This window comes from Panthera tigris, chromosome D2 (assembly GCF_018350195.1).
Source record: "Panthera tigris isolate Pti1 chromosome D2, P.tigris_Pti1_mat1.1, whole genome shotgun sequence".
NCBI lineage: Eukaryota > Metazoa > Chordata > Mammalia > Carnivora > Felidae > Panthera > Panthera tigris.
Genome location: NC_056670.1, coordinates 27178669 through 27204021, shown reverse-complemented (window position 1 = coordinate 27204021; position 25353 = coordinate 27178669). Strand labels below are relative to the sequence as shown.

At 34.4% G+C, this 25353-nt stretch overlaps 1 protein-coding gene across 8 annotated transcripts in view; it reads left to right on the top strand.

Annotated features, from left to right (window-relative positions):
- Positions 1-25353, top strand: part of CTNNA3 (catenin alpha 3) — a 1692711-nt gene that overhangs the window by 1116156 nt on the left and 551202 nt on the right. The window lies entirely within an intron of this gene.

Genomic DNA, 25353 nt, shown 5'->3' with positions numbered 1-25353 from the left:
CTAAAATCATGTTCAGTGGTGAGAAACTGAAAGCTTTTCCTCTAAGATCAGGAACAAGACAAGAATGTCCATTCTTGCCATTTTTATTCAACATGATATTGGCATTCGTAGCCAGAGCAATTGCAAGCAAAATAAATAAAAGTCATCCACATTGGAAAGGATTAAAATCTGATATTAAAACTGTCACTACTTGTAGATAGCACAGTATTATACACAGAAAACCCTAAAGATTACATCTAAAAACTGTTGGAACTAATAAATTCAGTAAAGTTGCAGGATACAAAATCAATACACAAAAATCTGTTGTGTTTCTATATACTAGTAATGAACTATCAGAAAGAGACATTACGAAAACAATCCATTTTAAAATTGCATCAAAAAGAATAAAGTACCTAGGAATAAATTTAATCAAGGAGATGAATGGCCTGTATATTAAAAACTAGAAGACATTAATGAAAAAAAAAATGAAGAGGACAGAAATAAGTGGAAAGATACTATGTGCTCATGAATTGGAAGAATCAATATTGTTAAAATGCCATACAACCTAAAGCAATCTACAGATTCAGTGCAATCCCCATTGAAATTTTAATGGTATTTTCATAGAAATAGAACAAACATTCCTAAAATTTGTATGAAACCACAAAAGACCCCAAATAAGCAAAATGGTCTTGAGAAAGAAGAACAAAGCTGGAGGGATCTGGCTTTCTGATTTCAAACTGTATTACAAAGCTATAGTAAATAAAACAGTATGGAATAGACATAAAAACAGACACATAGATCAGTGGAACACAATAGAGGGCCCCCCATAATCTCACACATATATGGTGAATTAATTTATGACAAAGGAATCTAGAATATGCAATGGGGAAAGGGCAGTCTCTTCAATAAATTGGGAATTCTTCAATAAGTTGGGAAGATTGGATAGTCACATGTAAAATTGGACCACTATCTAAAAATCAACTTAAAATGAATTAAAGACTTGAAAGTAATACTTGAAACCATAAAACTTTAGAAGAAAACATAGGTGGTAAGCTCTATGACATAGATCTTGGTGATGATGTTTTGCATCTGACACACCAAAGGCAAAAGCATCAAAAACAAAAACAAAAAATGGGACTACATCAAACCGAGAAGCTTCTACACAGCAAATGAGACCATCAACAAAATTAAAAGTTAGGATGGGAGAAAATAATCATAAATAATGTGTCTAATGAGGGGATAATATCCAAAATATATAAAAAAGACTCCAACTCAGTAGCAAAAGGACAATTAAATTTTAAAAATGGGAAGATTTGAATACATATTTTTCCAAAGATGGGTGACAGTTATAGGAAAAGATGTTCAACATCGTTAATCATCAGGGAAATGAAAATCAAAACCACAATATCAAGCCACACCCATTAGAATGATTATTATCAAAAAGACAAGAAGTAACAAATTTTTACGAGGATGTGGAGAAAAGGGAACCTTTGAGCACTGCTGGTGGGACTCTAAATTGGTATAACTACTATGGAAAGCAGTATGTAGGTTCCTCAACAAATTAAAATGTAACTGTCATATGATCCAGCAATTCCACTTCTGAATATTTATCCAAAGAAATTTAAAACACTAATTTGAAAAGATATATAACCCCCCACCTTTACTGCAGCACCATTGACAATGGCCAAGATAAGGAAACAACCTAAGTGCCTAACAATGGATGAATGGATAAAGAAATTGTGATAAATATGAATATAAAATTAAAAAAATATACATATACATGTATATATATGTATATATATATATGTATATATATATAATTTAGCTATAAAAAGAGAATTAAATCTTGCCATTTGCAACATCATGGATGACCTTGAGGGAATTATGCTAAGTGAAATAAGATAGAGAAAGAAATACCATACATCCCGTCTTCTATATGGAATCTTCAAAAAAAACTTAAACAAACAAACAACAACAAAAACAACAAAAAACAAAGTCATAGATACAGAAAAGATTGGTGGGTGCAAGAGGCAGACAGTTTAACAGTGAGATTTTTTTTTAATAAAAGAAAAAAGGAATGCATGTACACTTGAGGATAAAATGGAAAATGAGTTTGATTTGAATTAAGATCACTGCACCATATTGAGGAGGAATCAAACGATGCAAGTTAGAAATGTATTGCTTTTCAAAAAAATGTTCCTCACAGATGTTACGGCTGAATGTGCAGTCTACTCGTACTTTTCTCTGAACGACCAGACAATAGATGAGGAACAGAGAGAACAGAGCAGAAAATAACTGGGTATGAAAAAGAGAAATCACAGTGGGAGACCTATTATCAGGGTCAATTATTATTCAACTCAATTACTTGATTTACTATCAAGTAATAGCCTTTACAAATTATTTTTTGTGTGTTCCCTATATTCTCTTTGGGGTTTCATACTGGTCACGGTTCTGATACAGAGAACAAATTCCACTCTAGACAATTTGAATAAAGGATTTATCACACAGCATGTCAGATGGCTTACAGAAGTTTTAAGATGGTTGAATAAAAATCTGTAGGATGAGATCCCAGGATCTATTCTTAAGTCTACACTGCAGAACCAGACTGCCAAAGGAGCTGCTTCTCCTGCAATGTTTGAGAACCTGCTTGTCAAATCAGGGGGCATCCCTTAGTACATATATAAATATAGGACTGCCTCAGTCTGAGATGCTAAATTAGCCACAGTTACTCATTCTGGAGCAGCATCACTATGTTCCAATCAGGAAACCTCATGTCCAAAATCAAGAACCTGCTACTACAGCTTAAAGGTCCTGTGTCGTTCCATCCTTTCTACTATCATGAAGGCTTTTCTTCTAAATCAGGAAATTTTAGAGACAGTTTGGTTCCAGAATCATGCAGATACCCTTTACTGTAATCCATGCTGATTAAATTACCCAATATCCTATTTATCTCAGTTCACATTTCAAGGCTCATATGATTATATCTGACGTGGAGCCTGAATGAGACTTGGATCACCAGATAAAAATGAATTATAAAAATTTTGTTTTAGCTTTCTGATCTCCACAGGTGAGGGAAGTCACACTAGAAGAAAATTAGAATAAATATTCTGAGCCAACTTCCATAACTGCGTTACACTTCACTCTTACTTTTCCACATTCATATTTGAAAATTTCAGACTTTTTTATTATACAGAGAATTAATTATATGTTTGGTCTATGTTTGAGCATAGTCCCAACATTTAGAACATTCCTATTGTAAATAAATGCTTAGTAAACACATATTCAGTTAAGAAGAAGAAGGAGGAGGATGGGGAGGTAGAGAGGAGAAGGGGGAGGAGACAGGAAGGGAGGGGAAGAGGAGGGAGAAGAGGAAGACCAACAACAAACAACTATGGACCAACAACAGGAAAGGGATAGGCACAACTGCTTAGGCTGGACGGTGAGAAATCAAATGACAGTGAACACAATTGCAAAGTCATTCAGCTCCTATTTTGCTTTTGTCTTCTCAGTCAATGAGAATTATCTTTAACCTAGATGATGTATAGCAAACATGGTTAAGGGGATTGAAGCCCAGTGGGTACTATAATAAAAGTACCTGGTTGCTTTAAGCTGCATCAAGCCTCTAGGCTAGACAAATCACATCCCAGAATTCTGAGGGAACTGTTAGATGTTGATGTAGAACTACTTTCAGTAATTTTACAGAACCACAGGGAATAACAGTAGTGCTAGAGAATTGAGGAAGGGAAAATGCTCTTCTAGTCTTCACAAACAAGGGAAACATAAATGGTTACTATCACCTATGGTTGAATTTCAACAAACTTCCAAAATAGATGTTTAAACAATTTATATTATACACAACAAAGAAGGTAATGCATTCACTAAGAACCCAGCTTCCTACATTAAGGAGACATTCTGTTAGGGTTGCTAGATCAAGAGATATGTGGAGTTATGCAGAAATGGATGGTATACAGGGAGTTTCAAGATGTTTAGAATTGTCACGATTTCCTTGTTGGAAACATTGAGAAAGGTAGAAAATGGCATTATGAGGGTTGGAGTTTTATAGTCAGTCCTAATTAAATTAATTTCTATTTGGAGAGAGGAAGCTGATATAGGTGAACTAACTGGTGAAGCACTGTAAGCTAAATATGTTATAGTGAGGACAATATGATCAGAGAGAGGATAAGAGTGGTTCCTGGTGGACTAACTCAGGAAAATTTAAAAAAAAGAAGAAGAAAAAAAAGTAGAATCTGTAGTAGGCCTTAATGGCAGGATGCCATTCAAAAGACTAAAATAGGGAAGAAGAAAAAGGACATTCAAAATAAAGAGAATGACGTTATGGCCATTATGACAGTTATCACACATGGCCTTACAATCATCTGTGTTCATCTCTTATTTAGAGGGTGGCAAAATTAGGAATTCCTTTTGTTTGGAATCAGACAATACTTTGGTTCTTTTAGTTGCAATGTTTCATATACTTTTATTTTCTATGGTTTCTATGCCATGCCTGATTCAGCTATTATCCATACTGTATTTAGTCCTTTGCCTGAAAGTTGGAATTTTCAACTGTCTGGTTGTCCCAGAACTGCCCCTGTGGTTGCAAGGGATGGAAGACAGAGGGTTATCTGTATGCCTCTGTAGTTCCTGCAGGTTACCATTCTAAAAAAGGGGAGGATCCCCGGGGTGGCTCAGTTGATTGAGCATCCCACTCCAGGGCTGTGGGATTGAGCCCTGCGTGGGGCTCTGTGCTGAGCATGGAGCCTTCTTGGGTTTCTCTCTTTCTTCCTCTTTCAAAAAAAAACTAAAAAGGAGAACTTTTTCTAACCCTTTTAATATACTCTACTTGTAACAAAATTAAGATGCCATTTGAAATCCTATTGTAATTCTTTTGTCTCTGTGGAGACACAAAGAGACAAGTTTTGCCTTAAAATCCATTTAAGGATCAAAAGAGCAAGCAAAAAAGATTCCTAAATTAAAAAGATGTTAAGTAGGAGATCAAAGATGGCACTTATTTCCAATGGGGAAATATGTAGTTTTCTTTCAGAGGAGATTAATTAAAAAAATAAATGGTCATTATACTTAATCCCATGTGTTCTCCTGAGAATAAGTAGTATGTTAAAGAGAAGTTAACAGGCTTTTCCAATCCCATTTGGAGAAATTTTTTTTTTAATTTACATCAACTTTTACAGCCCAGACTATACAGCTCTGGAGAACAAGAAATTCAACCTTTTACTTTTTATACTTCCCATGAAACCCATAACCCATCTTTGTATGCAATAGGTGCTTACCAAATATATGTGGGATGAAACATGAAGCTGTTACAGGGCAAGACTATGATGTGCAATTTAGCATTCTGATGAAAATAGGAATGAAAGAGTTATCTTTGGAAATAGTGGTGTATAATTTTTGTGTGTGTTGGGGAGGGATTGGGAGCAACAGAACTAACTATAAAAAATAGTTAAAAGTGGAGTGGCTATGGTTGAAATTTCTAGGTGTCCAAGGTCCCATCCCTTTCCTGTTACTTATAGCCCTTTGCTTGAGGCCTTAAGATTTGGAGAAATTTCAAAATATATCTTCATCATAAGTTTTGGGGAGTTGTATCAGCAGGACAAACTAGGTTATGCATGGGTAGCAAACAATGAAATATGTCTGTAGCTTAAAATGAAAAGGTTTATTTTTCGCTACACTGTGTTCACTGTTTGTTGAAAAGCATCAAAGGGTGTCTGCTTGTGTTAGTCACTCAGAGACCCACACTAATGAAGACTCTATCTTCATACAAGCTTCCTCATGCAAAAAGCAAGGAAAAGAGAATGTGGGAACTTCATATGTGCTGTTGCTAGAAAATGCTATTTTGCTAGCATTTCATTTCCTATGGTCATACTGCATGAGTTCGAGTAGGCTGAGAAATTTAATCTATGCAAGGGAACTGACATTTGAGAATTGCCCTAATGCTACCGCAGATATAGTCCAAAAATCCCATTTTCTCAATAATAAATCACTTATCTATAGTTCATGAATTTACATAATATTTTTGGGTTTACATTTTTACCTATAAGATCATAGAAGAATAAGCTTGTATATTGATTACCTGTTGAAAAACTTCAGGCTAACGGTATTCAAGCATTCTTCATTGAGTGAACAAGTTCTTGTTTCCTCTTCACCATATCTACTCTTAAAGATTGCTGTCATATTCTTCCTAAACTTCCATCTTACAAATTTGAAATAGGTATTAAACAAATCTGATATAGCTTCTGTGTGCAAAATGACATGCGTAAGCACTATATAACTCATATTCTAGTAGAAGAAATAGCAGACATTAATAAAATATCATCAAAAATATATAATTAAGAAGTTTAATGGTAAAAACTTCAGAGGTTATAAGTATGTCTAAAGTTAGGAAGAGACCCCACAGAGTGAGGCACAAAAAATACACCAGACTTAGAATATGTGTATTTACTCATATAAACACGATAAACAACAAGATTATCCATTTTCTAATTCCCACTTCTTATAAACCATAAAAATAAATGAGTTTTACTCAATACTGACAACTGAATGTTCTCACTAAGGGTGTTTACTCAAGAAATGAAAACCTGTATTTTTTATTCCCACAGAATGCTGTGTGTATTCGTCAGTAAATAGAAGGCCTTTTGGCTGAGTTTTCCTTTCCTAGTTAGGCCTGTAGGTGATATGAGAGCCTGTGTCTGACTTTCATAATCTCTTACCTCAGCATCCTGTAATTGTTAGTCATTAACAAAGACTACAGTGGTTCAGAGGCTCTGTCTTCTTCCTAAAGTATCCAATTATATGTGTTAATGAACTGTAGTACAACAGTTCTCTATAACTGCCACAGGATAAGTGTACACAAAGCATTATGAGAGAGAAAAATAGGGGGATGTCTTCACATAAGAAGTGTCCTTTTAGTTGTATGTATCTCTGTAAAGTTGGGGAGTAGCAAGAGGAAGAATACCATGAGTGATTACTTTTAAGTCTTTATATCTTTATTTTCTCTTCTCTTTATGATTTTTTATAAATTCTTCTAGTTGGAAAGTTCTGGAACTTTTCTTCTTCCAGTACATCTACTTGCATGAGTCACAACCCAGAATCATACAGAATATTTGAGTATTTAGTTGTCCTTTAATCAATTTTGAATATATTTTCATCCACTGAATATTTTAGAAAAGTAACCAAAACCCTGTGGTAAACCATTTATGGGCAAGAGAGAAGTAGAAAATTATCTTTGCTGTTTTCCACTGAATTTTTTATAAAGATAGTTTAATAGCTTCTGAGAAAAACTTTGATAATATGATTTTTTTTTTCAAACTCTTGGCTAGACACCAGTCAATTCTGGTAAGTTTGTATTGTCAATGCGATCTAGAACATCCTACAATGTAGCCCTCTTTGATGCAATACTTATGTCCCATCTGCTTTAAAAATAAAATTAATGTTCTTGTATAAACCAAGATGAATGAAATATGTCTCCTCTTGTCTTAAGACATTTGCTTCATAATTAGTCCATTAGTCTCTAGCCACTCTCCTTCCCCTGTGCCATGATATTTAAGTCTGAGTGATTTATACTACACTATATGGACAATCTTTTTTTTTAATCAAGAGTTTCACACTGGTGGGGCACCTGGGTGGCTCAGTTGATTAAGCATTCAACTCTTGATTTCAGCTCAGGTTGCGATCTCATGGTTTGTGAGTTTGAGCCCTGCATCAGGCTCCATGCTGACAGCACAGAGCCTGTTGGGATTCTCTCTCTCTCCTCTCTCTGCCACTCCTTTGCTCTTGCTCTCTCTCTCTCTCTCTCTCTATCTCAAAATAAATAAATACAACATAAAAAATGAAAAAAAAATCACACTGGCATTCTAATCAGGAAATTTTTACTTCACAGAAATTACTAAAAGCCTTTCTGTTATCATCTGATCAATATCAGAAGCTTTAACAATCAGCAAAATGAATGTTAGAAACGAGTTTTCATTGGTGAAATTAGTGGCCTGTTAATTAGTATTATGGATTTGAGCTATAGGCTCTCATTGGTAAAATAAGTGGCACTCAAAATACGCGGATAAGCTAGAATATGTGAAGATAGCGCTTGCTCATGCATGATACCTTTAGCCTGCATGTTTATGGGTATCTACCCAGGCTTGATCCATATGATCATGTGTCCAAGCATATTGGGAGATTTCCTGGGTTTTTGATGCTTACTACATTTGTAGTAGTATATAAATATTCCTTTGGAATATTATTATGGTTATTTCAAGTGATTCATCATGCAAGATGTGGTCTAATTACTTCAAAAGACAGTTGTGTCTTCATCAACTTACAGAAGAGTTTTGTGAATGATTTTGTTCTACTGGCTAATAAATATTTATTTAATAAATATCTGGAAGAGTGGAAGAATTTGGAAAGAGACATTAAGATATTATTATGTGTTGGGGCTGTGGGAGGAGTCACTTAAATTGCACAGACCTTGTGAGTATTGGCCAGGTTGTGATCACCCAAAAACTACCATAACCAAAATTGCTTACAGACCCCAGTGACTACACTGGCTGATGTTGGTTTATGCTACTTACCTTACTAACTCCCACTATTTATTTTTATTTATATATTTTTTTAATATTTATTTATTTTTGAGAGACAGAGCACAAGTGGGGGAGGGGCGGAGAGAGAGGGAGATACAGAATCTGAAGCAGAATCCAGGCTCTGAGCTGTCAGCACAGAGCCCAGCTTGGGCCTCAAACTCAAAAATTGTTAGATCATGACTTGAGCTGAAGTCAAACACTTAATGGGCTGAGCCACCAACCACCCCATAATGACTTCTTTTTCTTAGTTTCCAATGGTGCCAAGTGTAAGGGAATAACTGATGCACTTGTAGTGACTGCAGAAAAAATTTAGTTCTTGTCAGAACTAATTTTCCTCACTTTCTCATTGTTAAGTGGAGTGAAATTAAGAAGAGTTGTATTGCTGGATAACAAAGAACTTAAGAGTAGCCTGTAATATTGTAGTGGGATTTTCAAATAGACCCTATCTTACATGTTTTTGTTTACTTTTTTGTTGTTGTTGTCATTGTTGTTCCAATTCTTGGAATTGAAAACCCATGTTCATTAAACCCATCAGGTTTTCTTTTAAAGATTATAAGGGTGAATGGAGGGTGAAAAATAATAATTGATGCTTAGAATGATTTTAAGGGCATATTCCTGATCTACAACAAGTATGAAAAGATTCCATGAACCTCAGAGTTTCTCCAGTATTTAGACCAATGTCTCTAGTATCCTATAGTTTACTCTCTATTTACCTCCCCAAACTGAATAGACAACAAATAAATAATCTATTTTTGAGTTTGTAATTTATTACTAAAAAGTTAACCCTAACTAACTGGAAGATAGCTGGAAGAGGAATTTTTTTTCTTTTACCATGAATTTATGCACTGAGGAACTATGATTCATGGCCAAAGATCATTTATATATGATAGATACATATAATAAAAGTAATAGTGGAGTTTTCTTGGGTACTTCCTCTGTGTTGGGTGTTAATGCTAACTATGTTATCTGTATCATGATATTTAATATCCCAGAAGCCCAAAGAAGCTTTCTCATTTTCTATATCTTGAGTTGGAGAAATATAGTTTCAGAAATAATAATTAATTTGCTCAGAGATATACAATAATAAATGAAAGAGAAGACTTTGCACTCAAGCTATGTAAATTCAGAATCTGCCCTCTTAACTATCTTAACTCTCTTGAAAAAAAAAAAAAGCTAAACACCAAGTGTTCCTCTGGTCACTGCAGTGTTACTACTAATGGTGCTGTCTTACATTTGCTCAGGATATGGTCCTTCTTGTGCTCTAATCTCTCTTGTGCTCTACTCGGATGATGACTTCTTGAAAGTACTGATCCATGGGGCTCTTTGATTTTGCTGGATCCACAGTGGTCTGTGGGTGAAGCAATCCCATTCTGCACTTAGCTGAATCACGCCCTCCTCCTTAATTGCCACACAGCACAAAAGGGACTGGCACACAAGTTTTTGTGGTCAGATGTCATCAATGATCCCGAATGGGTGTTTTTATACCAAGCCCAACCAAGTGCCTTTTGATCTCTTCTGCACTCAACTGAAAATAAGAGATGAAGCCTGCACATAGTTGCTGAAGTTTTTAAGATCTCTGTGTCCATTTTCCTGGGAGCAAATGCTCAGAAAGAACAGTACATTACCTTTACAACAAAAACAACAGTATACAGGTAAATTAATTGTTACACATACTTAGCAAAACAGGACTATTTTCCTAAGATAACTATTCCTATAATAACCTGTGTTAAGGCATCAGCTTACAGCTCTTCTACATAAAAGCAATGTGACTATATCATAAAGTGAAGTCTGCTTTCTTCATCTATACAATGCCTAGAAAAATAGTGGAGGGGCAATGTCATGGTTAAATGAGGCACTTTTTATCAAGCTTCTTTAAAAAGTTCTACCCTTAGTAAACACTTAAGAAATGTTAGCTACTAATGGTAGTATTAGACATAATCAAATTTTTATATAAAAAGCAGTTAAATTTTCAGTCATAACTATATGTTTCACTCATTTTAGATTTGGAAACACCAATCTTGGAAGAGCAATGAGTGCTTGTTTTCCATTTATACAATATATGAGGTTAACTGTGTTTGTTTTCCAGCACAAAAGTAAACTTAGAAGTAAACTAAAGCTCTCGGTCTTAGACAATAAAAATTGCTGGTAGCTTTTCATTTTGAAGGTCCTTCAAACTATTAACACACATTTCCCTTCCCCCCACCCTACATACAATCACACACACACACACACACACACACACACACACACACACATTTATGCCTAATCTTGGGTGGGTGCTAACATTTCTTTCCATTGTTATTTCCTCACTTTTTTTTTTTTTTTGCTAACATGAACATGTTAGTGTAGTGTTATGAAGATTAAATGAAAATGCATACATAGACCAACAGGTATAGCCTCTGGCATATAGTGATTATTCAACAAAAATTACTTATTATTTTTAGCCATTGATACCTGAATGCAAGCAACAAGGGAATAAAATTTTTGCTTTGTCTGTTTCTACATCCCTATTACCTAAACACTGTATGACTTATAGTGGATACTCAGTAAATATTTGTAGAATGAATGGATGAATAATGAATTAATTTATTCTTAGTTTTGTCAATAATCTGAGTTTTGATAATCAAATTGACAGGAAATTTTTGCATTTGTTTTAATACTAAAGCTATATTTTATCACATCTAAATGCTTGATCATTGCTACACATTTTTAAGACATTGAGCCAGAATTTGTAGTTACAGACTTATATATACATGCACCTACATATATACACAGATATATACTATTTATATACATATTTATATACACTATGAACTTTGTCAATTGCATTTTAGTTCTTTATGTCTTCTAATTTTAATACTCTTTCTTCTTTATTCATTGTGCATTCTTTGAGAGCAATTTTTATCCTTGACTTTGTTAGAAGTCAGGTTTTTTCCATGAATTAGTATCAGATTAACGGATTATGGTATCCTTCCGACATAAGTCTTAACTACATTTAAAAATATTTATTTTTTTCTACCAACATATGAGAATTGCACAGTGTCATTGGTGTGGTTGTGAAATCTCTGAGCACAGAAGGCAAATTTATATTTCACACTCACATAGCTCCAGTGCTGATTTATCAGCAAGTGTTGAATGCAAGAATGAATGAAAAATGAAAAGTACTTGAAGATATACACAGACACAAAACATACTCATTCGACCGGAGGAGCTAGCAACATGAAAGCTGGCGAGTAAAGACTCCCGTTTACTCTCCGTAATTCCCAAGACAAGTACAAACCATACAATTTAAATAAGTAAGTCATAGCTAGAAACATGCTGTTTTATCTTACCAGTTCTACAATTCTGCTTTGAAAATGACCACGACTGTGAGACAGAGAGTTATAAGAGTTATTGAAATAGAGAGGAAATTGAATTTCTCTAGTTTATTCACCCAAACAAGGAGTAAATAGCTTTGGAAATGAAAACTGTCTCCAAAGAGAGATCTAGTTTCCATTTGAGATTGTTTAAAAAAAAAAAAAAAAAACAGTCTCCAGTTTTAAAAAGAAAATTCAACTCCAGTTTTAGACTGTCATTTCCAAATTGATATTAGATTTCAATTCATTGGCCTCACTTAGTCATTTTTGTAATCTCAGCCGAGTTGAAAGTTTTGTTTTGTGTGTTTTCATATTTTTAAAAATTCTTCTGCTAGGGGCGCCTGGGTGGCGCAGTCGGTTAAGCGTCTGACTTCAGCCAGGTCACGATCTCGCGGTCCGTGAGTTCGAGCCCCGCGTCAGGCTCTGGGCTGATGGCTCGGAGCCTGGAGCCTGTTTCCGATTCTGTGTCTCCCTCTCTCTCTGCCCCTCCCCTGTTCATGCTCTGTCTCTCTCTGTCCCAAAAATAAAATAAAAAACGTTGAAAAAAAAAATTTTTTTTAAAAATTCTTCTGCTAAAGTTTTTCTGTTGATAATCTCTAGATGAGAATGTGCAGAAAGGTTATATTGGCATAAGGAAAACCAGATAACAAATGCAACTGAAATACACACACACACACACACACACACACACACACACACACGTATATATATATACACGTATATACATGTATATATACGTGTATATATACATGTATATTTACATATATATACATATACATATGTATATACATATATGTATATATGTATGTACATGTGTGTATATATATATATATATATATACACACATGTATATGTATATACATATATACTTATTTATTTATTTTGAGAGAGCCGTGTGAGCAGAGGGGCACAGAGGAAGAAAGAGAGAGAATCCCAGCAGGGCTCTATCTCCTCAAGAATCATGAGATTATGACCTGATCCAAAATCAAGAGTCGGTGACTAGTAAGCCATCCAGGCTCCCCTCAGCTGAAATATTTAAAAAAGAAACAATAGGCAAAAACTATGCAGAATTAAAGTACATCTAAATAGGAGCACCTGGGTGGCTCAGTTGGTTAAGTGTCTGATTTAGGCTCAGGTTATGATATCACAGCTCTTGAGTTTGAGCCCTGTGTGGGGCTCTGTGCTGACAGCTCAGAGCCTGGAGTCTGCTTCATATTCTGTGTCTCTGTCTCTCTCTTTGCCCCTCCCTGGCTCATGCTCTGTCTCTGTCTCTCTCTCTCTCTCTCTCTCTCTCTCAAAAATAAATAAACATTTTAAAAAAGTACATCTAAAAACACCATCTTTTTTTTCTTTTCTTTTTTTTGGGGGTGGGGTGCAAATGAGCCAGGGGCAGAGAGGGAGAGAGAAAGAGAGAGGAGCCCAGGAGAAGGAGAGGGAGAGGCAGAGGGAGAGAGAGAGAGAGAGAGAGAGAGAGAGAAAGAGAGAGAGAGAGAGAGAGAGAGAGAGAGAGAGAGATGGAGAAGCAGGGGGCAGGGCTCATCTGGGGCAGGGCTTACCTGAAGCAGGGCTTGAGCTCACCTGATGAGGGTCTTGAACTCAGCAGCCATGGAATCATGACCTGAGCCAAAGTCAGATGCTTAATGACTGAGCCACCCAGGCTCCCTAAATAACATCATCTTAATAAACATGTTTTTTTCTTGACTCCATACCCTCCTCTTAGCACAATACCTACAATATGCTATGGGCTCAATATAGGTATTGAATTTTATTTAATTACAAAGTATCATAATTTACAGTTTGGTATGCTTCTGAAAGAAACTATAATTGTTTGTAACTAAAAATGCTTGTAGAGAGATTAAACAAAACCAAATTAAATGGACTAATATAACATGTTAATTTATTGGAATATTTAATATTGTAAAAATGGAAAATTTCCCAAAATTTATGTGTTGATTTAAAGTATTGCTAATTAGTATTCTAATATAGTTTTTCCCTGATTATGGAAAATGATGAACATATTCTGAAATTTCATATGAAAGCACAGGGTCAATAATAGTAAAGAAAACTCATGAATTAGAACAAGAAATTGAACAAACTTCCTGTACTAGAGAGCATGAGCTTTAATATTTAGTATTTAGCAGTATAGTACTGGAACAAGAATTGATATACATACAGAATTAGATATGGACATAATTAATGAAATAGAAAAAAGAATTCAAATGCATACACGAGTATATAGAGACATTTAATAGATAACAGGTGGTTCAAAACAGATGTTATCAAAGAATAGAATTTATAATAAGTAATTCTGGAAATATAAAAAATATAATTGGATATATATTTTAAAAATTGTATAAAAACCAATTCCACATGATTAAAAATCTAAATAAGGAAATGAATGAATGAATGCATAAATAAATAGATAGATAAATAAATAAATAATGGAATAAAATAGGTGAATATCTTTATGGTTTTGGAGTTAGACAAAATTTCAATTAAACCTGTACAGTAAAACCTTGGATTACAAGTAACTTGTTCTGTGAGTGTTCTGTAAAACAAGCAAACATTTCTGATAAATTTTTACTTGATAAATGAGTGATGGCTTGCAAGACGAATAGTATCTGATACCAAATGTCACATGATCACAACTGAGCCAACTGAAATTTGCTTTGATATACGAGTGCTTTGGATTACAAGCATGTTTCTGGAATGAATTATCCTCTCAAACCAAGGTTTTATTGTACAGGAATTATTACCTATAAAGCAGAGAAAAGATTAATTCAGCTACATTAAAATGGCAAAATTGTCTTTATCAAGAGATACAGGAAGAGTGAAATGACAGTTCACATAGTGGAAGTTGTTAATGCATACAATCAACAAAGAATTGACTATCCAGTATATGTAAAGAATGCCTACAGATTAATATTGTTCCCCCCAAAAAAGAAAAATACAGAAGGAAAAAAAAATTATTTGAAAGGAAGAAATCCAAGTCAGATAAGCTTTTGAAAATCATCTTATCATCAAAGAACTGCAGATGAACACCATAATAACATACCAGTACACGCTCACCAGATTGTACAAAAGAATTCAAACATTACCTCTTTTTGTTAAGGATGTACAGTAATTAGAATTATCACACACTGTTATGGTAAAATTGTTTGGCAAATCTAAGTTAAATATTCATATACCTTACCAATCAGCAATTCCAAAGCATGATAATTAAAAGAAATCTTATACATATATAGTAGAGTATGCAAGACTGTCGGCAGCAGCAATTTTCATAATGTTTGAACAATCACGATGACTCAAATATCTATCAATAATAGAATGGGTAAATAACTTGTATACTTACACAGTGAAGTATAATTAGGTGACAAAAAGAAGTGAATTACAGATGTCAAAAATACCATGGGTGACTCTCACAGAAATAATATTTGGACAAAGAAGCACAACACAAAGAACATATATAGTATATTTCCATTTATTTCATCCATTTCCATTCCATAAAATTCAAACGCAAGCAAAGATGGTATTATTAAGAGTTGCCTACGTAGTATGTGAAACTTAAAGGAAGAAAAAAGTAAATAGATATCAGAGAATAGTTATCACAAAAGTCAGCATAATAGCTATCTTTGGAGAAAAGAAGGGAGATGTGATTGGAGAGGGGTACACAGAGGAATCTTGGGATCTTTGCAATATTCTATTATTTAACCTGGGTTGGGTTTGAGTATTTGTTTTGTCAGTGGTGTTTTATGTATCATGCTTTTCTGAATTTATGATCTATTTCACAATAAAGATTTTCTAAAGTTATAGTTGGCTTCTTAGGCATAAAGCTCCACATTTTTTATTATTCTTGTGTTTGAAATGAAACAAAAATTTAAATTATATTAATTTTTGGAAGATTAAATCAATAAATTAGTACTTCCCAGTCCTAAGCCAAGTTATCTATAAATTAAATTGGAAGATTCACTGAAAGTTGGTGCAAATGTAACTTAAAATACTTCTTGATTTTTTTCTCTCATTTATTTTCAGATATCATTTATAGATTTATGAACTTCTTTAGGTATTACTGATAATATATATAGGATTTTCATGCATGCTTTTAAATTTGATCCCAAAGCAAGGCTTTCACATATGTAAACCAAGTAAAAACATTGCATCTACTTCATAGGTGAGAAAACCAACCCTGATTTTCCATGGCTATCATATAATTGTATTGAAGTTATCTATTGATAACAAGATTTTATGTAAAAGCAATATATATGAGCTAAATATTTAATCTTTGTTGTATTTATTATACTTCTATATTCATAGAAAACAGTAGAAACAAATGTCCATTGCTTGAAAAACTGAATGTGTATAGATCCTAGCGGACAATGAACATATCAAAGCATATTAGTAACTACTGACTTCTATTATTATTAACCACAGAGTCTCTAATTTCCTAAAATTAATAGCCTAATTTTAATAGCCTAAAAATAAAAAGTATTAAATGTTTAAAGAAACATGAATTTTAGGGCTATATACTAAGTAAATTGGTTGTAAAAAATACCAATTTTTCCTTTCTGGCATGACCAAAGAAAACTATTCCTTTCTGAGAGATTTACTTCTTAGAATATATATTTCTTCTAGGATGTTTAACACAAAATCATTTTAAGGAAGTTCATAATTAGTATTTTTTAAAGCAGTCTATTATAAGAAATCTAATAATTTCTTCAGGTTACCCTCAGCCATTTCTTGGAATTTTCAAAATACTCTACTTTTGCACAATGCTGCAAAACCCTTGATTCTGTTACTTCTGGTTCTCTTGGTAGAAAGATTCTCCAGTGTTGTCACCATTGTTTACTTCTGGCCTCAGGAAATGAGGTACACTGCTTTTCTCTCCACCATTGCTTTCTGTCCAAGATACACAAAATTCCCCAATTTCCAATGTCAGAGAGAAAATAGAATGCTTATCCTCATCCAAGTCTATTGAGTGCCTCCTCAAGAACTCTCTTTTTGTCTCATGATTATATTTTTACTCCATTGATGATTGACAATAGCTCCAGCCCTATGTGTAAATGTACAGTCTGGGTCAGCAATTCTGAGGACAATCCTAAAGTAGCTAGTGACTTTGGCAAAGACTGGAGTCTTTATTTATTTGTAAATAATATCACATGTGAGAGTTCAATAGTTCACCCCAGATGAGGCTACATCTAGCTTAGTCCTTTTCTTCATGTTCCTTCAGCAAGCATTGAAAAGATCACTGGGTCCAGTCTCCTCCATCCAATCTTGTTATTTTTGTGATGTAATATGACAACATTGATTCTTTCTCTGGTCAGGAAAGAAGATATGTAAACTGGAAAGATCGGTAAGAAATAATCACTTTAGGATCATTATAAGGGAATGCACGCTAAAACACAATAGATCCTTGTTTAGGTATCTGCCTCAAGAAGGTTTTGCTTACCTGGAGGGATATTTCAGGAATCAATATCATTTTTAATTGTAAGAGTTTCATGTTTTTCTTCTTACAAATTTTTAAAGTAGTCTTTAATTCAGAACTTACCTTAAAAACTAAAACAAGTATAGATGATTGAAATCAGTTAAACCAAGGGATACACAGAAGCTTAAAGTAATCTAAACACACACCTCACACACACATGCGTATGCATGCATACATGTGCATGCACACACACACATACACACATCCTATGCCAGACACTGTAAATATTTGGTAGTTCATCTGATTACTTAATAAAGAATCTCTTCACTGATAATAATGACTAGCACATTGCAAACATTAAGTAAATAGTTGTTGAATAAATGGATATGACATTGATGGAATCTCGATCCAAGAATGGCTATGATAAATGTTTCTTACCAGTCTTGCTTTAGGTCTGTCTCTTTTATAAACTTTCTGTCATTTGCTAATCTGTGTCCAATGTAGACCTTGGTCCTACATTAAAATGACCAACTAAAGGGGCACCTGGGTGGCTCTGTCAGTTGGTGACCGACTTCGGCTCAGGTCATGATCTCACAGTTCGTGAGTTCGAGCCCCACATCGGGCTCTGTGCTGACAGCTCGGGGCCTGAAGCCTGCTTCAGATTCTGTGTCTCCCTTTCTCTCTACCCCTCCCCTACTCACACTCTGTGCCTCTCTGTCTCTCAATAATGAATAAATGTTAAAAATTTAAAAATGACCAACTAAAAAGCCAATAGCCAATTTGCCTAAAATTTGTAGTCTGTGTACCTACAATTAATTGTTACAAGGGCACCAATGTCATTGACAGTATTCTTGTTGATATAGCTAGTTGTTTTTGTTTCCTTTTCTGTCTTAATACTAACTTTAGCAATTTTAAGAATTTTTAATCTGTAAATATTTTTCCAAACTTCTTTCCTCTTGTGCTTGTTTTTTTGTTTTTCTTCTCCTTTTTCTTTCTCTTTCTTTTCTCTTTTCTTTCTTTGTTGTTGTTTTGTTTTGTTTTACTTTAGTTAAAAGGAATTTATATATATCGTCTAAGGTGGAAAAAAAAAGCTTATGGTCTAGGGGTAGGTACCTATAATTCAGAAGTCTTGTAACATAATGTCAATCCATTCATCCCTCAAACATCATACCAAATGTCAACAGCTGTTCAGATAATACCTACTTGTGATATTTCTGATTAATTATATTATGCTATTTTACATGCATATTGTAAGATATGTTTTAAAAATACCTTACAAATGTGGGCAACTGTGACCTTTCACTAGACAGCTGCAGTTCACTTTTGAAAAATATTGTAAATCAGAATGGAAAAAGGAGGCAAGTTGTTAAACATAAAGAACTTAATTACAGAAGTCAAATTAGCAAATAGGAAGGTTTTTGTTTTACTTTATTTTATTATATCATCTTAAAGTTTTAATGAAATGAATGCTTATAGTGATAATGATGTTTAGCGGCTGACACCATTGGTATAGTCTCTCTTGATACAAAAATAATAATCACAAAAATTGTTTTTGAATTATTTTGTGGTTTTCTTATATCTAGTTAAAGATGGAAATTAGTGGTTTAGAAGTATTTGTTTATTTAATGTGAAAGAGTTTAAGACCAGTATTATTAAGAAGTCCTAAAATAAAATTTTGATGAGGTCTTGTTTTATTTTTCTTTAACTTTTTAATGTGTTTAGTTTATTTTTGAGACACAGAGCACAAATGGGGAAAGGGCAGAGAGAGAGGGAGACACAGAATCTGAAGCAGGCTCCAGGCTCTAAGCTGTCAGCACAGAGCCTGACATGGGGCTTGAACTCATGGAGTGTGAGATCATGACCTGAGCTGAAGTTGGATGTTTAACCGACTGAGTCACCCAGGTGCCCCTTCTCTGTTTTGTTTTAATGAATGACTTTAATTTGCACTCAACTGAAATAGGCTTGAGAAAAATATACCCTCATTCGAGGTATCTGTGTGTGCAATGAGAATTTTGAACAAAAAATGCATTAGAATTATTTATGTATAAATCTCTCCAGAATTTTAAATGGATTTCAACTATGGAATCCATTGGAAAAGTGTTCTTCAAAGCTTACTGAGTATCAAAACCACCCAGGTGAGTAAGGGACACATGAGCATATTGAAAAACACTGATTGCTGAGACCTACTCCCAGAGTTACTGACTCAATAAATCTGGGCTGGGGCCTGAGAATTTGCATTTCTAACATGCTCCCAGGCTATAATAATGTTTCCAATCTAGGGACCACACTTTGAGAGCTACTGTTTTAGAGTTAAAATAGCTTGGAGTAGCTTATTCACAACCTTGGACGACCCATCTAAAATATGCTGATTGTGAACTCTCCTCTTGACCACTGGATATACATTTAAGAATTTTCTTTATGTTTTCTTGATACACTATAAAAATAGAGGTCTCATTACACTGCTCCAAAATGGAATAAAACAACGGAAACAAAACATTTTGCAAAGGTAACATGAAAGTCCTGATGGCATTTTCTTTGGTGGTTCTAAGGATTCTACTCATTTTAGAGGGAATTTAAGATAGAATTTTATGAATATAAAATAGTTTAAATTTTTTAAATGTTTATTTATATTTGAGATAGACAGAAATGGGGGAGAGGGGGGAGAGAGGGAGACACAGAATTCAAAGCAGGCTCCAGGCTCCGAGCTGTCAGCACAGACCCAATGTGGGGCTCAAACCGAGTAGAACATTAGCTTAAACACTCATGTATCTTTCTAAATAATGTTACAGTATTGTGCTAACGAAACAGGAGCAACAACAGCTGTCTCTAGAAACATATAGAGTACCCTAAGTTTCTGAGAAACTTTGCCTAAATTTGATAAATAAGCACATAATTCATAAAACTGATTCTTCCATCTCAAACTTGAGGAAGGTGTATAAAAAAGACAGTTCCAGTTTTTAATATTTAGGGGAATTGGGACCAACACAGATATAATAAGGATTCAATAGAATATGAATCTTTACAGAGTTTACAGAGTACTAGCTTTATCCAAATTTTAGATGCGATTTTGACAAAAATGTGAAATAATAGGTTAATCAGCACGAGGCATAATTTCACAACTGAAAGCAATTTAGGGATTAGTGCAGATATCACTTACTGTTCACCAAAACCCAATATCCTTCCAGCCATAGAAAGGATTTTATTCAAGCATATGCCAGTCCAACTGTACTACTTTTCTCAGCCCTTTTTGAATTTAGGTGTGGCTATGTGTCTGCATTCTTGCCAATGGAATGTAATCAGAAGAATGGTTGCCACTTACTGGCCTAGCTAGGCCTGAACACTGAGGGTATGTCTCTTCCAGATTTTCTTTCTTCTTCCCACCAGCTGAAGTCCAAAGGAACACAACACTGATGATGTAGACCACACTAATGCCTGGGGTTGGAGTTACAACATTAGAAGAATGAACCTGGGTCCTTCAGTGAACAATGTAGAGTACATCTGCCTGCCAACCTAGAACACTCACCTTGGACTGTTACAAAAGATAATAATAAATTTCTACTTTTGGGCTACTTAATTATCATTGGATTTCTAATTTTTACAGACACCTAGCTTTGAACCCAAGTAGTACACTATGGTTTAGTTTAATCCTCCATTGTAGAGGTCAGGAAAAGGAGACTTAAAGAGATTGTTATAGGAAATAATGATAAAAACTGGTAGAGCTTAAACTTGAACTGAACATCTATCTGGGCAGTCCAGCACAGTAAATGTATACTAATGGTGACTTTATGACTAAGTGACCATAGAATAGAAAGGCAGGCATCAAATGATCACCCAATGATATGGGAATAATTGTACCTCATCCCTTTCTATAGGATCAGGGCAGATAAGGGTAAAGTAAGTGAAGTAACTCTTCAGAGTTACTCATGGAATAAATTCATGGAATATGATTGAATTCATATACATGAGTAATGAAATCAATAAAAACTATTTTGATATCTACAAGATAATTATAATAAAATATGAAATTAGAGAGAGGCAAACCAAGAAACAGACTCTTAACTATAGAGAACAAACTGATGGTTACCAGAATGGGGGGGAGTGAGTTAAATGGGTGATGGGAATTAAGGAGTGTACTTCTGATGAGAATCAGGTGTTGTATAGAAGTGTTGAATCACTATACTATACACCTGAAACTAGTTATGCTGTATGTCAACTAACTGGTATTTAAACAAAAACTTTTAAAAAGTAGTGATTTATTTAGAGAAAGCGCCAAATATTAGTAGAAACAAGGAATACATTTTTGGATTAATAACCCAATCAATGACAAAGAACATGACCTGTGAAGATAATAGAAAAATATTTCTTGCCAATTTGACACAAAACATTAAAATCAATGAAATAGTATAAAGCAAAATATTCAACTCTAATAAGGCACTTGAGTTTAAACTAGTTAGAAAATCATTAATTCTAAGAGTACTTAAGATTAGTCATTGTAGAAGAAAACTTTAAATGTTCTGATATCTTACAGCTCACTCATGAAGGAACTTGCCAGAGGTTTTACATATTACCAGTTATAAGATAGGATGCTGAAATATATTTCTCTAAAGTATATAATACAATAATAAATAATAAAATCAACAAATGTATCCTTATTTAATAAATTCTAATGACTATAAATGATGATAAAAATAAACAATAATGAAAACAAATTCAAACCAACCATGTTAGAGAAAAAAGCTCAATTATATTTTAATTCTTCCAATCAAAAACACTGAGAAATCATTGTTGGAAGAAGAGTCAAGAGTAATGCACACAAAATGTGATGAGAATATATTATAGAAATCTGTGTAGAAGCTGTGTTCTTGTTTTTAGTGTTGTGATATTTGTGGCTCACAGGCGCAGAGCCTGTTTCCTGGTTTGTTAAGTAGAAATGATGAAAACTAGCTGACATACTTGTAGAGATTTGATGCCCTGATATTTATTTATCACAGATGCTGGCCTTTAGTAAGCTGTATGTTGTTCCTTTTTGCCTCCTTGTTGTTGTTGTTGTTCTTGTTTCATTAGCACCATACTGTAACATTCTTTAGGAAGATACATGAGTGTTTAAACTAATGTTCTACTCGGTTTGTTGTTTTAGTTTTCCTCATTCTTTTTTCAAAAATGTTGATTTATTTTGAAAGAGAGAGAGGAAGGGAAGACAGAGAGAAGAGAGAGAGAATCCCAAGCAGGCTCTGTGCTGTCAGCACAGAGCCTTACATGGGTCTTGATCTCACAACCATCTCATGAACTGTCTCACAAACTAACTCACGAACCAGGAGATCATGACCTGAGCCATAATTAAGAGTTGGAGGCTTAACTGAGCCACCCTGGTGCCCCTTAGTTTTCCTTATTCTGAATAAACATTCAGGAGCCTGGGTGGCTCAGTTGGTTAAGCATCTGATTCTTGATTTTGGTTCAGATCATGACCTCATGGTTCATGAAATCACGCCCTGCATCTGCTGTTAGCACAGAGCCTGCTTGCGAATCTCTCTCTCCCTGTCCCTCTACCCTGCCACTGCTTTCTCTTTCTCAAAAAAAAAATAAAAAAATAAAGTAAGTATTCATATTATATCTAATGTTCTATTCATAATTTATACTCTTCCTAAAGCTTCCACAAAATTATATCATCTCTAGCCCTGCACAACCTAGGTTTGCCCCTCATTCTTCCATATCAGGAGCCTTTTGACTGCTGCTTAGTGAGAAACAACTTAATGAGAAGGCTTTTTGGGTTAAAGGACAAAGGTTAGCATCTCTGTGTCTCTCAGACATAGTATAGTGCCTGGTTCACAGCAAAAACTAGGGTAATGTTACATTTGTCACCATGTTGTGTTGACTTTATTATGCCGTACTAGTCCAATGAGAGAAGAATTAGAAAGCAGCTTCTGACTCCTACTTCTTAAATATGCCTTAATGTTAACATAGCCATGGCTAGTTTCATTGTCAATTTTATCTTTGCTATTCAAGTCAATAAATTAGGCAATTGAATTTTTAAACAAATACACATTGCTAGGAGATGTTATACAACTTCTGTGTTAAATGAAAACGAAAAGTTTATATTATGGACTGAAATGTGTTCTCCCCAAATTTATATGTTGAAGCTTTCACCCCTAAAGTGACTATTTAGAGATGGGGCCTTTAGTGAAGTAATTAAGGTTATATGAGGTCGAGAGTGAGGCCCTAATCCAGTGGGATGAGAATTCTTATTAGGAGAGGGAGAGACTGCAGGGATGTTCATGTGTAAGCCATGTGAAGATAATAAGAGAGTAGTTGTCTATAAGATTAAGAGAAAGGCCTTAGGAGAAATAAAAGCTGCCAGCACCTTTATCTTGGACTCTTAGCCTCCAGAATTGTGAGCACATAAGTCCCTGTTGTTTAGAACACCTTCAACATAAATTTAGGTATTTTGTTACCTAAAATTTTGTACCAGAAATTTGTGGTATTTTGTTATGGCAGCCCTAACAGACTCATACAGTGCATTACATAAATATGTTTTGCTGTTCTTGCTCTTATATTAGAAAGATAGATTTTGTGGTCTGACACACTCGATTTGTAGGAAATGTGTCTTTATCATTTATTACTGATGCAACTGCATTACTGTGGTCACTTTAAATCTAGAGCTCAAAGCCTGTGTTTCCCAGTTTGTTAAGTAGAAATGATGGTAACTACCTGACATACTTGTAGAGATTTGATGCCTTGATATTTATTTATCACAGATGCTGGCCTTTAATAAGTTGTATGTTATTCCTTTTTGCTACTTCTGACTCACAGAAAATATTTCCAGTATTTTGACTGATTGAAAACAGTGCACATGTGTAACATTGCCAAATATATTTCATTTAATAATAAATTTCATCATTAGAATCCCTCTTTTTTGGGGGAACAGGTTTAACATGTTATTAGTGAAAATAATCTGACACAATTATACACCATTTTACTGTGTACATTTTTAAAACTGTTTTGAAGCAAAGAATAGGAGGTGGGGAATAGGGAAAAATATATATAGATTGAAGGTTGGAAGGAGGCATTGAAACAATGGTAGGGGGGAGTTAAAATTCATAAAGCTTTGTTTTGCAGGGCTGGAGGGCAGGACAGGATTGGGAGTAGTGGTATTTCTAGATATTTGGAGGACAGAACTGGGTGAAAAGTAGAAAAAGTACTCAAAATCAGAAATGCAGATCAAGTTGAACCTCATCCACTTAATTTGCATGCCTTGTGGAGATGCTAAGATTTTAAGTACAAGTTTAAGAAAAGAATGCAAGAGATGGAATGTTTTCCGTATTTCATATGTTATATCATGACCACTCAGTTGTGTTTCACAAAGGATTCTTCCAATGAGGAAGGTAGCTTGGTATGTAAGAGAGAATATTACTTGGACTTAAGGTATGTGTGGAGCTCCAAAAATCAAGTGTCCACTAACAGTTGCTGCAAATGAATGGGCAGTTCTTACCTAAATACGGAATGAAATATATAATTGGTTACATTTGTGTGCTCTGCCAGTGCTTACATTTTCCTAGTGATAGAGATCGTTATTTATAGTGTGTCTTTGAATCTAAGATGTAAAATCAAGGGAGCCAAGGTATGCAGCAGCACTTTGTAAACTGTGATACACCATGCAAATGTTAGTTGCTATTTTTATTTGGAACTGGAGGAAGCAAACATGTTATCTTGACATCTTCTTAGTGTACGTCACTGGCTTCAGTTTCCATAATAATTAAAGCAGAACAATATACAAGTTATTATTTGACCCATGAGCTGTACAAGTCCTCCTGCAAAACTCTTCTGAAATTCTAAGGTTTATATATGTAATTACACAGGATCTCAAATCTGATGTCCTTTCCCATTTTTTTAACCTATCTTTTAAAGTTAGCACATTTTCTTAAATCAGAAGAGGTTAGGAAGTAACCCTTTCAATAAACTGAAAGTTTACTGGGAGTGAGAAAATAGTTTGGCTAGAAAAACTTTGGCTTTAACGGTG